The following is a 12,013-nucleotide window of genomic DNA, read 5'->3' as shown; positions in this document are numbered from 1 at the left end:
CTCTTCTGAAGAGACATATTTCTCACACATTTATCAAGAACCACGGAGTTAAGCTATTCCCTGATGCTTTTCTTTTCCCTTTTCCCCCCTAAAACGTTTTGAAATAGCAATTTCTAGAAGCCAAACTCTCTTGCTACAGTCCTGTTGTCAAAGCACCTGCATCCTTTCCAACTCTCACGAAAGAAGCTGCAGAAAGCCAGAACAGGTTGCCCTCCTGTAATGAGGTCCGGATCCTCCCGGAAGTGACTTCAGGCCGCAGCTGCTACCTGCCAGGATGGAGAGGTGAGGTCTTCAGGCATGTTCCAAACCTTGGCTGATTTCCATGAATGCTCTGTATCCTGCTACCCACACTTCACTGCTCCCGTCCTCCCTCTGCACCCACCTACTCCCTGCCTATGCTCCCAGGACGTCAAATGCATCCCAGCGAAGGGCACAGGTGAGGCTCCTTCACTGGCTCTGGAGTTAAATGTCCTGGGTTCCAGTCCCGGGTTATTTAGTCTCTTTGAGCCTCAATTTTTTCACATGCAAAAATGTGACTCCAACATAACCTCACAACGAGTCGGGATGATTAAATGAGCTAAAACACGTAAATGAACTGAAGTGCGTAAATGAGACAAAGCAGGCTTCAGCAGCTGGGCTGGCACAGAACAAGCGCTCATTAAATGGGACATTTGGTTATTACTATTAGACACGTCTGGCTGCTGGGGCTCAGATAAGGGGCATGAGAAGCCTGGAAGGATGAAGGGACCTGGTATATTCCATAGATAACAGCAGAGCTCGGCCGTGAACACTTGGAGGCTGTATTTCTTAAAGACAAGGTTAGTCTATTATTCATTTTTGCATCTTACTTTATCTTGCTGTCATCTGCTGTCAAGAAGATTCTGCCAGTCTTTTCTTTCTGCAGTTCATATGATGAAAATTGTAGATTGTCTCCATTATCTATGCACCTCCTCTCTTAGCCTCATGGTCACCCTTGTGGAAGAGCTTGTCCCTGGGGTGAAAACCCATGTCAGATCATTTTGGTATGTTCAGCTCGTTTTTGTTCAAGTTTATTGAATAAGGAACTCCAGAGCCCACATAAACAGGATTAATGAAGCCTTGCTTTGTTCTAATGATTGTAGGGACATGTTACATAGCTCCTTTGGTTAAGAGAAGAATCTTTTTTCTGCTTCTAGTACCCACAGAAAAGCCTTGGCCAGAATGGGTTTATATGTATGTTTCATAAGACTTTTAAGGGGCAGCCAGGCCACTGCCCCTTACAATCTTATGTGTAAGAGGCCTAAACAAATTAGTAGCTAATGGAAAAACAATATTATGTTAAAATTTATTTTTATTATTATTTTACTCTATGTTTTTATTTTATATACTTTATTATTTTTTTATGACCAAGTAGGGTTCCTATCAGGAATCAAGAGTCAACATTGGAAAAAATCCTCCAATGGAATTTGGTTGAGTGAAGTGAGGGGGAAGAAGAAACCTTGAACATTTTTCAGGAGGGATGACCTACATTTAAGTCACACCTCTACCAAATTAATATCCATGTTAGTGGAATTATTTCTTGGCCCAAGAACATGGCTTTAACAGTTGAGTCTTCTGACTTCACCAATGTGATGGCTGGTCTTATATTTCTAAGACACCGTAGAAACTGTGAAGTTACTTCTGTTTTATTGTCCTGCTTAAAATGACTTGAGTTTTGAACTTAAAAAGAAGAGCCCAGTGCTTCAACCTGATGGCCTGGATATCTTCACCCGAGGTCTGATCTCTGGGCATGGACGAGGAAGGCAGCCTCCAAATGGTCACATGACGGCGTGGGCCAAACATGTCCATGGGAGACAGAGTCAGGCTCTGAAAACTTCCTTCTCCATTGCTCAGGGCCACCACCTGCAGTACAGTGTGAATGACATTTTAGGGGACCACGGTGTCAGGTTTCTATCCTTTCACAGTTATTTGTAGATGTTTATGGACTCATTAGTTTCAATATAATTCAACAGAAGAGACACACGATCTGTCCAATATCCACAGGCATTGACCATTACTAGGGGCCCTGCAGCAGGTGAATGCCAAGGGCTTGACCCCAAGGACTTCTGAGCTCCACTTCACGGTTGGTCCTGGGATTAGCCAACCTCACATCAGTGAGAAACAGAGGAGCAACCAAACTCTCCTTGGTAATTAGAGGCAGCTGTGTGGTACTGGATGGTGTGAGGGCCTCGGAATCTCAAGTTCTAGTACTCGGGGTCCAAGCTCTGCGTCTTACTTGCTTTGTGACCTCAGGTAATCACCTAAGATTTTTCTGTCTCAGGTTCCTGATCTGTAACATGAGGCCAGTCACTTGTGCCTTCTAGGCTTTGGGGAAGGACTGAAGAAAATGATGGATTCTACATCTGGGTGTATTTTCAGCATGTGGCACAGTGCCCAGTGTATACTATGTTCTGAGATACTTGATGGAAGACATACAGGTACGAAAATCCCTCATGTCCGTATTTCCTTTTTATTCCGAACACTGTAGGACTCAATCTTTTCAGGACTCCGATAAATGATTCCTACAGGTATGCTGGTGGGAGGAGCAGCTGGGTTGGGGAGGTGGGGGCTACTAGGATGACCTCTTTAGAAGAAAAAGAAAAGAGCTCATCTGGAGAATAGTGAGATTCTTCTAGGGGCAATAACAAAGGTTAAATCAGGCACATGATAGAGGCAGAACGTGTTACTCCAAGTTCTCAGACCAGAGCAAAGGAACCACTGGGCCAAGAAGAAAAGCCCTTCTTTTTCTCAGATTCCAACCCTATGAGCAAGTAACTCCATCAAGACTTTGATGACACATTATTCAGTCACATCTGCTTTCTGCAGAGGCTGTAAACAAGCCATCACGGAAGAAGGAAAGATGAGATCCTCACAGACCTCTTGCAAAGCCCCCATATTCAGGGTTAATTCAGAAGAGTTACTTTTGATGAGTACTCTCCTGCCTGTCGTATTAATGGAAATCGAAACACAACATCTATTAGATAAGAGAGGAGGGTTTTTTCTCCTCTTGTAAATCAAGCTGTGGAGCAATGTGGATAAAATGTTCCTAAAACTAGGCTTTATTTTGTACACATTAATTGCATAAAGTGTAATACTTAACTAGATATGCAGACTTTCAAAGCCATTAAAGATACGTAAATACAATCCACGGGATTGACTCTGGGGATGAGAAGTAGAAAGAGCCCCAAGTTGGCAGTCAAGGGGACTGGGTTTTAAAGGACAGTTCTGCCACTCAGTAGTTGGGTGGGTCCCTGCTCCCTTTTAGACCTTGGGGTCTTTATCTGGAAAACATGGAGATTTCAAGGGCAGGGTTTTGTGATTTTTCTAAAAAATGCACATGGGTGGGAGGTGTGGGCTGTTGCCTCCTGAGTTTCTGTCAAAGTCAATTAAGTCACATAAAATTGAAACCAAATATTTATTTGAAATGTTTAAATGAAAGCTTCTGTGAAATATTTAAGTGAAAGTTGCAGTAGACAGCGTGTGTCAGCCTATGGTTGCAAATGGAATGATTACAGGGGGCCAGGCAGGTTGATAAGAGAAAGGGGCCAAGGTCAAAGAATACCTGTGTGCAAGTCAGGAACAGTCTCTGGGCCTCCTGGCCTCCAGTCTGTGACCTCTAGTTTGATAGTGTTGAGGCCAAACCAAATCAAACCCAAACAAAACAAAATATCCCAAACCCGAGAACCGACTCCCATGTTTTTATTCATTTATTCTTTTGGTAAACACTTTTCTGTGCCTCCCGGGCACCAGGCACTGTGCTGGACATGAGGTGATAAAAGGAGGGAAGATCTCAGAGGCAGAAGGAAGCACATTTACAAAGGCCCTGTGGTACCAGGGAGGCATGTGTAAGAAGAAATGGCTGGAGTCCAGAAGGAAAGGTGAGCTAGGAGAAAAAGGCAGGGACTTCACCCATACCCAGTCTTGGAGATCCTGATAAGAATTTTGCTTTTATCCTAAGAAAAATGGAAAGTCCTCAGAAGTTTTAAGGTCAAGGAAAGGGTGTGTATGAAGGGATAGGGAATGGTGATAACAAGAGAAGTCTGTAAATATGGGAGACTCTTCAACATAGCGCATTTCCTCACTGTGGTGTTGGACCCTTCCAGGTACTCGGTGAGCCAAGCATTCCAAACCCTGGAATCATATCACCCCCAATTCAATAACATATCCCACATCACAGTGCTTGACACGTTAAAAATAATTTGAAGATCTGCTTACATTTTTAAATCTTAAAAGGCACGGAAAATTATTTCATGACTTTTTTTCTTAAAAAAAGAGAATTAAAAGAACAACATATCAGTCCAGATTACAGGGAATGGGAGACCCTCAGACAAGCTTCTGAAACATCAGGAAAAGTATTCAGGAAGATGACAAAAGATGCATAATGAGTACAAAACAACTTTTGGCAAACACAGAAAAGTATTCGCCTATTCCAAGAAAAAAGATAAGGTCAGCCAATCACTGTAAAACAAATAGCTACTCTCCCCCTCCCCCGAAAACACTCAACAACCAAGAAAGCCCTAATACTCCTTATAAGAAAAAGTACAAAGGCAACAATTCAGGAACTAATTTGAACGACGCAGGGATGGCCATGTTGGTTCCAGGCCGTTGCTGCAATTTTAAAAGAAGCCAAAGGCTCGAGGATAATGGGATCTGTTGTGAGAGTTCTTGCATGCCCCACAGGAGGGAGGGAGCCACGAAGACAGGCCACACTGAAGAAGAAGGAAGAAATTATGGATGCTGATGGGCTCACTGGCCAGGCTGATATGGTCCTAGAATCCAGCCCTCCCTCTGCTACCCAGGCCATGTTTTACAGTAAGAGAGCTGGGAGCAGTTGCTCTGGACCAGTCTTAATTGTGTGTGACTATCCCATTCATTCCAAGGCCTTTAGAACCTTTGTACCCCTCCAACTAGTTGCTTGCAGTACCCCCAATCATGGTGACGATCCTAAATGCCTCCCACACATTTTCAAACCACCTCTCCAGTACCAACACCTGGGGTGTGGAGGGGGGTATGCATTGGGGGTACTGCTCAGACTGAGGGTCATGGCTGGGAAAGCCAGCTTCCTTATCTGTAAATTGGAGGGAATGATGGGTTCCCATGCTACATGTCTGCGCCATACACCTTCGTGAAGGTTGTAGGGTCTTCGTGATGAGGCACAAACGACCTTGGGTTGCAACACCCTCCTGCTGTACCCCTGTGCGGTCTCATCATCATTCAACACTAATTCTTTGCAGGCTGCAGCTAGTTCCTTCCTCTCCTGGTGGGTCTTGTTTCATAGAAGGATCCTTTTATTCTGCTGCTGAGGGGTGGGCTGGGGCTGACCATGGGGAGAAGGAGACAGAAGAAGGGAAGCTGATTTACCCTCAGTCTATGGCCAGGGAGCCCAGATGGTGCCCTTGTCCTAGGCTCCCAAAATATACTCTTGGAGGGGAACAGAGACAGCATTTTGCTGACAGCATTTGGAAGAGGCATGTGTGCGGTCTATATTAAGACTTCCGACATCCATTCCAAGAGTATCTGTGTGCCTGGGAGAGCACCTTGGCTTTACTTGCAGACCACTGGGCCTAATATCTCTGCGGACGGCACATTTCATCCTCTCTCTCCCAGCCTGGAAGCCAGGCACAACCATTCCACAAAGGGTTCAGGCCCAAATCAAGGCTCCATCTGGGACTTCCATCATTTACCAGGGCAAAGGTTGTTTCCAGCAGAACCAGGTCAGTCAGAGGGGAAGGTTTGAGTCCCCTGGGCAACTAGAGTCTGGGACATTCCCAAGGGGTAGTGGGGTCAGTGCAGGTCACATCCCCGGAGAGGCAGAACCCACTCTGTGCCAGGAACTGTGCTGGGATGGGGGTTCCAAGATGGAAACCAAGCTTGGTCTTAAGCAGTTCCCAGTCCACAGAGAGCTTTCTAATTTACATTGGATCTTCATGTATATTTTCTAATTGGACTCACATAATAGCCCTGCTGTGAATTAGCCCAGGAAGCTTCGAAGTCTACTTTCAGACAGGAGACTGAGCACCCAAAGCCACTCAGCTGGGAAGTGGTAGGTCCTAGACTCGAATCCTGGTCTCTTATTTTCCAGACATAGTCTATTTCCCGTCCCTAGACTTTTGTTCAAGCTGCTTCTTTCATCTCGTGGAGCCCCCCTAATCCTCTCCACTCACCCTCATCTTGCCTGACTATCAATTAAAAAAATAATTAAAGGTGCTGCCACGTATGGAGAGTTTTCCACAGGCCAGCAGGATCTGGAATGCCCTGTAGCCCCACCTCATTCAATTCCTGTAGCAGACGCCGTGGCAGGAACCGCTGTTCCCACTTAACAGACGTGGAAACTGAGGCCCAAGGGGTGGAATGACTTGCTTGAGGTCCCCCAGGTGGTAAAAGGTGGAGCCACGAGTCAGACCTGGCCCGGGGCTCACGGGAACAGCCTCTGCCTCCCGGGGATTAGCGCGCTTGCCCGCCTGCTTCGGGCCTCCCTGGCTGAACTCTGGGACAACAACACATGCGTGAACCTGGGGACGTCGTCTTCCTTTGCTGGGCCTCTGGCGAGGGGTTGGGGGATTTCAGAGCTCCATTCCAGCTCTGCCTTTCTCTGGCTCTCCCTGCCGTGTCCACACTACCCCCAGGTTTCCAGGTTTCAAAGAGTAACAGCAGCAACGACGACAACATTAGGGAATATTACTGAGCCCTTAGTGGGAATCCGGACGGTGCAGCCAGTTCACACGCATTGTCTCTTAATCCTCACAAAACCCTCAGGCAGGGGGACTCACCCTTCCCTCCAATTCACAGAGAAGGCAGAGAAATGTTAGGTCACGCAGGGCGTGCAGTTACTCATGGATGGAACATGCCTGATGCCGAGGACAACACGTGGACTGCTCAGCTCCACGGCCCCCAAGCAGATGTAAAGGCTTTGGGACTTGGATGGTCAAGCCCACAGAGGGACTGGCTAAGGAGACGAATCCCTGCGGGGTGAAGGCCTCGTGCACTGGAGGGTTTCCCCGATTGCCAGCTGCAGAGACAAAGGCACAGGGGTCCCTTCTCCTCCATGCTCCTTCCTCAGCTCCAGCAGCCGGGCATCCCATCCTCTAAGGCTGGAGGGAGCAGGCTTGGTGTGTGAGTCAGCCTCCAGGGGGAGGTGGGCACCACCGCAGACACACCACTGACCCTTCCCCTGTAAGTTCTGGCCTCTGGCCTCTTGGCTTTTCCCAAGTGCTAATGCTACCTCTTCCTTCCCACCTCCAGACCTTCCTGCCCTTGGTGAGCCCTCAGGGCCCTCCACTGCCAGATCCCGATATTTCTGGCCTTCTCTTGCCTACATCTCTACAACATACAGCTTCTCTTCAATGGGTTCCTTCCTCTTCGTGCATGTGCCTCATAGTTTCAGTGTTTGGCCTGGGCTCATGCTGTCTGTCCCCACTTGGAATGGCCATTTATTTATTTTTATTTTTTAGTGGTCATTTCTGTGGACTGAAAGCCCCTCCTAATTGCCATCTCCTCCATGCTGGCCCTCTGGATTCTCCTCTCTGGATTTGCTCTCCTTGTTCTTTTGAATTCTCATAGTACTACAATGTGGATTTTTCTCTGCTTTAAAAGATAGCTTTTTGCATCCTTGTAGCAATTCCCCCTTAGCCTCTAAGGAGTGGAAAGAGCTGGAAATCTGACCCTAGCCCTGGCACTAACTCTGAACTTGAATTTCTTCCCCTTTGAGTTGGGAATAATACGATTTATTTTTCTGATCATTTTAAGGATTATATAAGTTAACGCATGTAAGACACTTAGCACATCCGGGCTAGCCATAGGCACTCACGAGTTCTAATATATCCTTCCAGCTCACTTTCCTTACTGACTCTTCTCCCGCCCACATACACTCACACACACACACACACACACACACACACACATCTATACACCCCACCACCACTGCTACCACCACCTCAAAATGGCTCATTGCTAGTGTACATGGGATCATAGCATGGAGAGCTGTGAGACTCATTAGTGGTCTATCGTTTAAGTCACTGTTTTGCATGAGTCACTAACACCTGTGTTGGGGGTCATTTGCTCTCACTGCCCCTAAGTTAGTACAGTCATAGAGCTAACATTTATTGGTTTCCTACAATACGCCAGGCTTTGTGCTTGATGTTTGACAAGCCTTATCTTATTTGATCCTCCTGATAAATCCTATGAGTTCCGTAATAACATTTTCATCATCCCTATTTTATAGAGGGGGGACCCCAGGCTTCAAGAAGTCAAGCAGCTTGCTCAGTATCTCATTTTGCTAATAACTTGAAGAACTAGGATTTGAACCCCAGTGCATAATTCTAGATCCTGGCTCTTACCCAGAAGCTTAAAACAAAAGTGGACCCCAGACATCCTGTATTCTTCCTAGAGTCCTCTTCAGCGCCCCAGGAAGGGCCGAGGCAATTCAGAAAAAGCTCATTTCCCAATTCCTCTGCCAGGGCTATTTGCCCAGCTCTGCCCAGTGAAGCTGAATTGAACAGAAATGAATTCCACCGGCCAGCCCCTTGCTCGGCCAGTCTCCTCCCTCAATAGCTAAAGCAAGTTCCCAGGGGCTGGCTGATTTCTGGTGGGGAGCTCCTGCGAGCTTTGCAGGAGAGGAGGGCTGCCCATACGCCTGCTGGAGATGGAGATTCTTAACTGTCTTGTGCTGACACGAAACACGCACCTCTCTTGCTGGCCATTCGGAGGTGAACAGGCTTGTGGCTGGCCTTAAGGCCTGTTGAATTGCATGGGTGCCAGAAAGGGCCATTCTTGGCTTTCTGGGACCTTGGATACAGAGCTGGGCAGAGCAGAGATGAGTGAACACAGCATCCCAGGCCCTGCCCCGGTGCCTCTTGTATTCACTTCCCTTCTTTGGCATTTGGAAAGCAGGACCCCTGAAGACCAGATGGCTGAGATCCAAGGCTAACTCAAGGCAGGCCCATCGAGCTGCCCCAATGGGCGATGGTGGATCATGGCGTCTCAGCAAGGGAGATGTCAAGCACTCGCAGGGAATTTTATACTCCAAATCTCAGCCGCACTCGGGGTCCTGCCACCGAACCTCCTTCTGGATCTGCCCCTCCTGCATCCACTCTGCCAATGCCTCCATCTACCCAGCACTGTGTTTATGAACTTGGGCACCTGGGAAGACTCTACTGTCTTGCTTACTCCGGGGAGCCCATTCGTCACTGCACCCTGTGGATTTCAGAGATCTTTCTAATAGTTCTGGCAACTGTCCTCATCCCCATTCCCAGGGCCGCAACTATAGCTCAGGGTCTCACCTAATCTTACCTGGAATGTTCCACAACCTCTTAAGTGGCCTTGCTGCTTCCTACCCAGTCTCTGCACAGGATCATTGTGATGGCTCTAAGTGCAGACACTTCACCTCCCTGCTCAGGAACTCTTCTGTGGCACCTCGCTCTCCGGAGGGGAACATCCAAGCCCTTATGTACGGCCCAGGAGGCACTTCACGACCTCCATATTTTACCTTCCTGTCAAACCACACACGCCGGTCACCCCAAGCCACTGCGGCTTCATGGACAGACCCAACTATTTGCACATCTGTATCTCTGACTATGCCTTTCCTTCCACCAGAAATGTCCTTCACCCTGTGTTCACCTGGCAGACTCTTACACATGCTTCGAAACCCTGCTGAGGCTTCACCTTGCAGATAGGAATGCTCTCATGGAGCTCTGAGCCACCTTCCTACCTACAACATACCTCTATAAGCCTTTACTGCTCCACACTGCAATGACTGTTCATAGCAACAGCCCCCGGGTCTTCTAGAAAGCGAGTGCCCAGGATCTATCACAATCCCCGTCATATCACAGGCACTAAATACACTTTGTTGATATGGATGATCTCCCCAAATTGATCAGGCCGATTCCTCTCACCAAGTACAACCACCACAGGGAAGAAAAATCGTCCTCTTACTTAGGAAAAAAAATTACTTGACATGTCTTAAAACTGTAAAACCCATGAACAAGCACTTTATCCTTCTTTTTGCGTTACTTTTTCTTTTTTATTGCATGGCTGTAGTCTGGATAAGTTGCCTGAGTTTTATTCATTTTCCAAACTCTGATCGTTATCTTGGGGGGTGGGGTGGGATGAAACAACAAAAAATATATTGCAGCTTTTTTCTTTCCCAGAGACATATATAGAGCAGCCTCTGAAGAAGTATTAATATTGAGAAAGATGCTATTATCTGCATTTTATTAATTAATCCATACATCTACCTGTCATTCTTTCTTTTCTATGGCCTTCCTCACAGCAGTGGTGCACACTTCTGCTGTTGGTAAATTGGCACAATAAATCTGGTGGGACCACCTCTATTTCCAGCCGTTCACTTAACATTATATCACGCGGCTGTGGTCTCAGGATTGAAGTCAGTTAAAAAGATTAATACCATTTAATACCACCCAGAAGGAAGATGCCAGAAATCTGTTTAAGGTCTCGTTATTCACATCTTCATTCCCTTTGTGTGTGTATTCTGATAAGCATAACCATCCTTTTTAAGCTGCTGCTAATAACTACTTAAAATGATTAAGGTAACTAGTTATTTCCTGTAAGAAAATTGCTCTGCTGTCATTAACACGGAATTAAAACGGCTCCCGTTTCATCTTCAGTGCACAGCCTCTTGCCCCCAGGTTGCCTTAAATAAACAGAGAAGCATCTCAAGGAGGCTGTGTGCTCCTTTACAAGACAGGAGCTCTGACTGGGCGAGGAGAGGAAGTGTAGCTTTGCAGAGGACCCCGGGGTGCAGGCGGATGCTGGGAAGGAGTACCTGGCTGACAGCTGTGTTATAAGCCCATCCCCCTAACCTCCCACAGGGTTTGCAGGAATATGAGTCACATAATTGGCATTACTCCCGTGTGGCCTGAGCAATGTGAATGGGACCCAGGGCTCCCTAAAATCTCCCAGTCCTCTGGGCCAGGGGTTCTAGAATTTTCTCTTCCCTGGACACATACATGACATTCACCTGTGATACACATACACGCCCAAGGGAATGCTCTGCTTCTGGAGAAAGACCCCCAGATATCTTGTTGGGACAGAAATACCATGATCATTGGCAGGTCCCCTAAGCAGTAATGGTAAGTGTGGAATGATGGCTGTTTATTGGGGGTTTTAGCAAAAATAAGTTTGGCCGGTGCTACTTAAGGCGGAATCTATGACCAGGCATTGAGTATCCATTTCTAGTTCTGGATATATATCCGGGAGTGGAATTGCTGGGTCACATGGCAATTAGATGTTTAACCCCTTGCAGGCCCGCCAAACTGTTTGCCTACATTTTTAAACAGCACTTACCTGTGCCAGGCATTGAGTGAGAGTTCGTAAGACAGTGCACTTGGACAATAAGTGTTGAGAGACAGGAGACCACGGGGCTGGAGGAGTCCATGCAGCCTTTACCAACTGTCACATTGTCCTTCTCGTGCTCTTGTTTGCTCTTGCTCTCTCTCTCCCACCTTTTTTTTCCCTAAATTTTCATTTATTTTTTAAAGGATTTTATTTATTTATTTGTGTGTGTGTGTGAGAGAGAGACACGGAGCATGCACAAGCAGGGGGAGTGGTAGGCAGAGGGAGCAGCAGGCTCCCTGCTGAGCAGAGAGCCCGACATGGGACTCGATCCTAGGACCCTGGGATCATGACCTGAGCCAAAGGTAGATGCTTAACTGACTGAGCCACCCAGGCGTCCCTTGCTCTCTTCCACCTTAGTCATCCGCCACAAGCAGCAGGATTCAGTATCGGCACTGGCATCAGCATCGGCATCGTCTGGGAGCTTTGTTTGTTTGTTTGCTTGTTTGTTTGTTTTTTATTATATTATGTTAATCACCATTCAGTACATCCTTAGTGTTTGATGTACTGTTCCATGACTCATTGTTTGCGTAGAACACCCAGTGCTCCAAGCAATACGTGCCCTCCTTAATACCCATTGTGGGAAATGCAGAACCTGGGCCCCCCCCCCCCCCCCCCCCCCCCCCCACCAGCCATGGGGGGGGGG

At 47.2% G+C, this 12,013-nt stretch overlaps 1 protein-coding gene and 1 long non-coding RNA gene across 4 annotated transcripts in view; one reads left to right on the top strand and one right to left on the bottom strand.

The window, feature by feature from the left end:
- The window catches only part of CA10 (carbonic anhydrase 10), a 487,235-nt gene that overhangs the window by 36,585 nt on the left and 438,637 nt on the right, over nt 1-12,013 (bottom strand). The gene's annotated exons all lie outside the window — the stretch shown is intronic.
- LOC109489642 overlaps nt 709-12,013 on the top strand; it is a 70,479-nt gene continuing 59,174 nt past the window's right edge. For both annotated transcript variants that reach the window (XR_004619826.1, XR_002142688.1), the window contains exons 1-2: nt 709-818; nt 2,300-2,456. This is a non-coding gene — a long non-coding RNA (uncharacterized LOC109489642). The remainder of the gene's footprint in view (nt 819-2,299; nt 2,457-12,013) is intronic.

This window comes from Ailuropoda melanoleuca, chromosome 13 (assembly GCF_002007445.2).
Source record: "Ailuropoda melanoleuca isolate Jingjing chromosome 13, ASM200744v2, whole genome shotgun sequence".
Taxonomy (NCBI): Eukaryota; Metazoa; Chordata; class Mammalia; order Carnivora; family Ursidae; genus Ailuropoda; species Ailuropoda melanoleuca.
The sequence above is the reverse complement of the archived record's forward strand: the minus strand, read 5'-3'. Positions and strand labels throughout refer to the sequence as shown.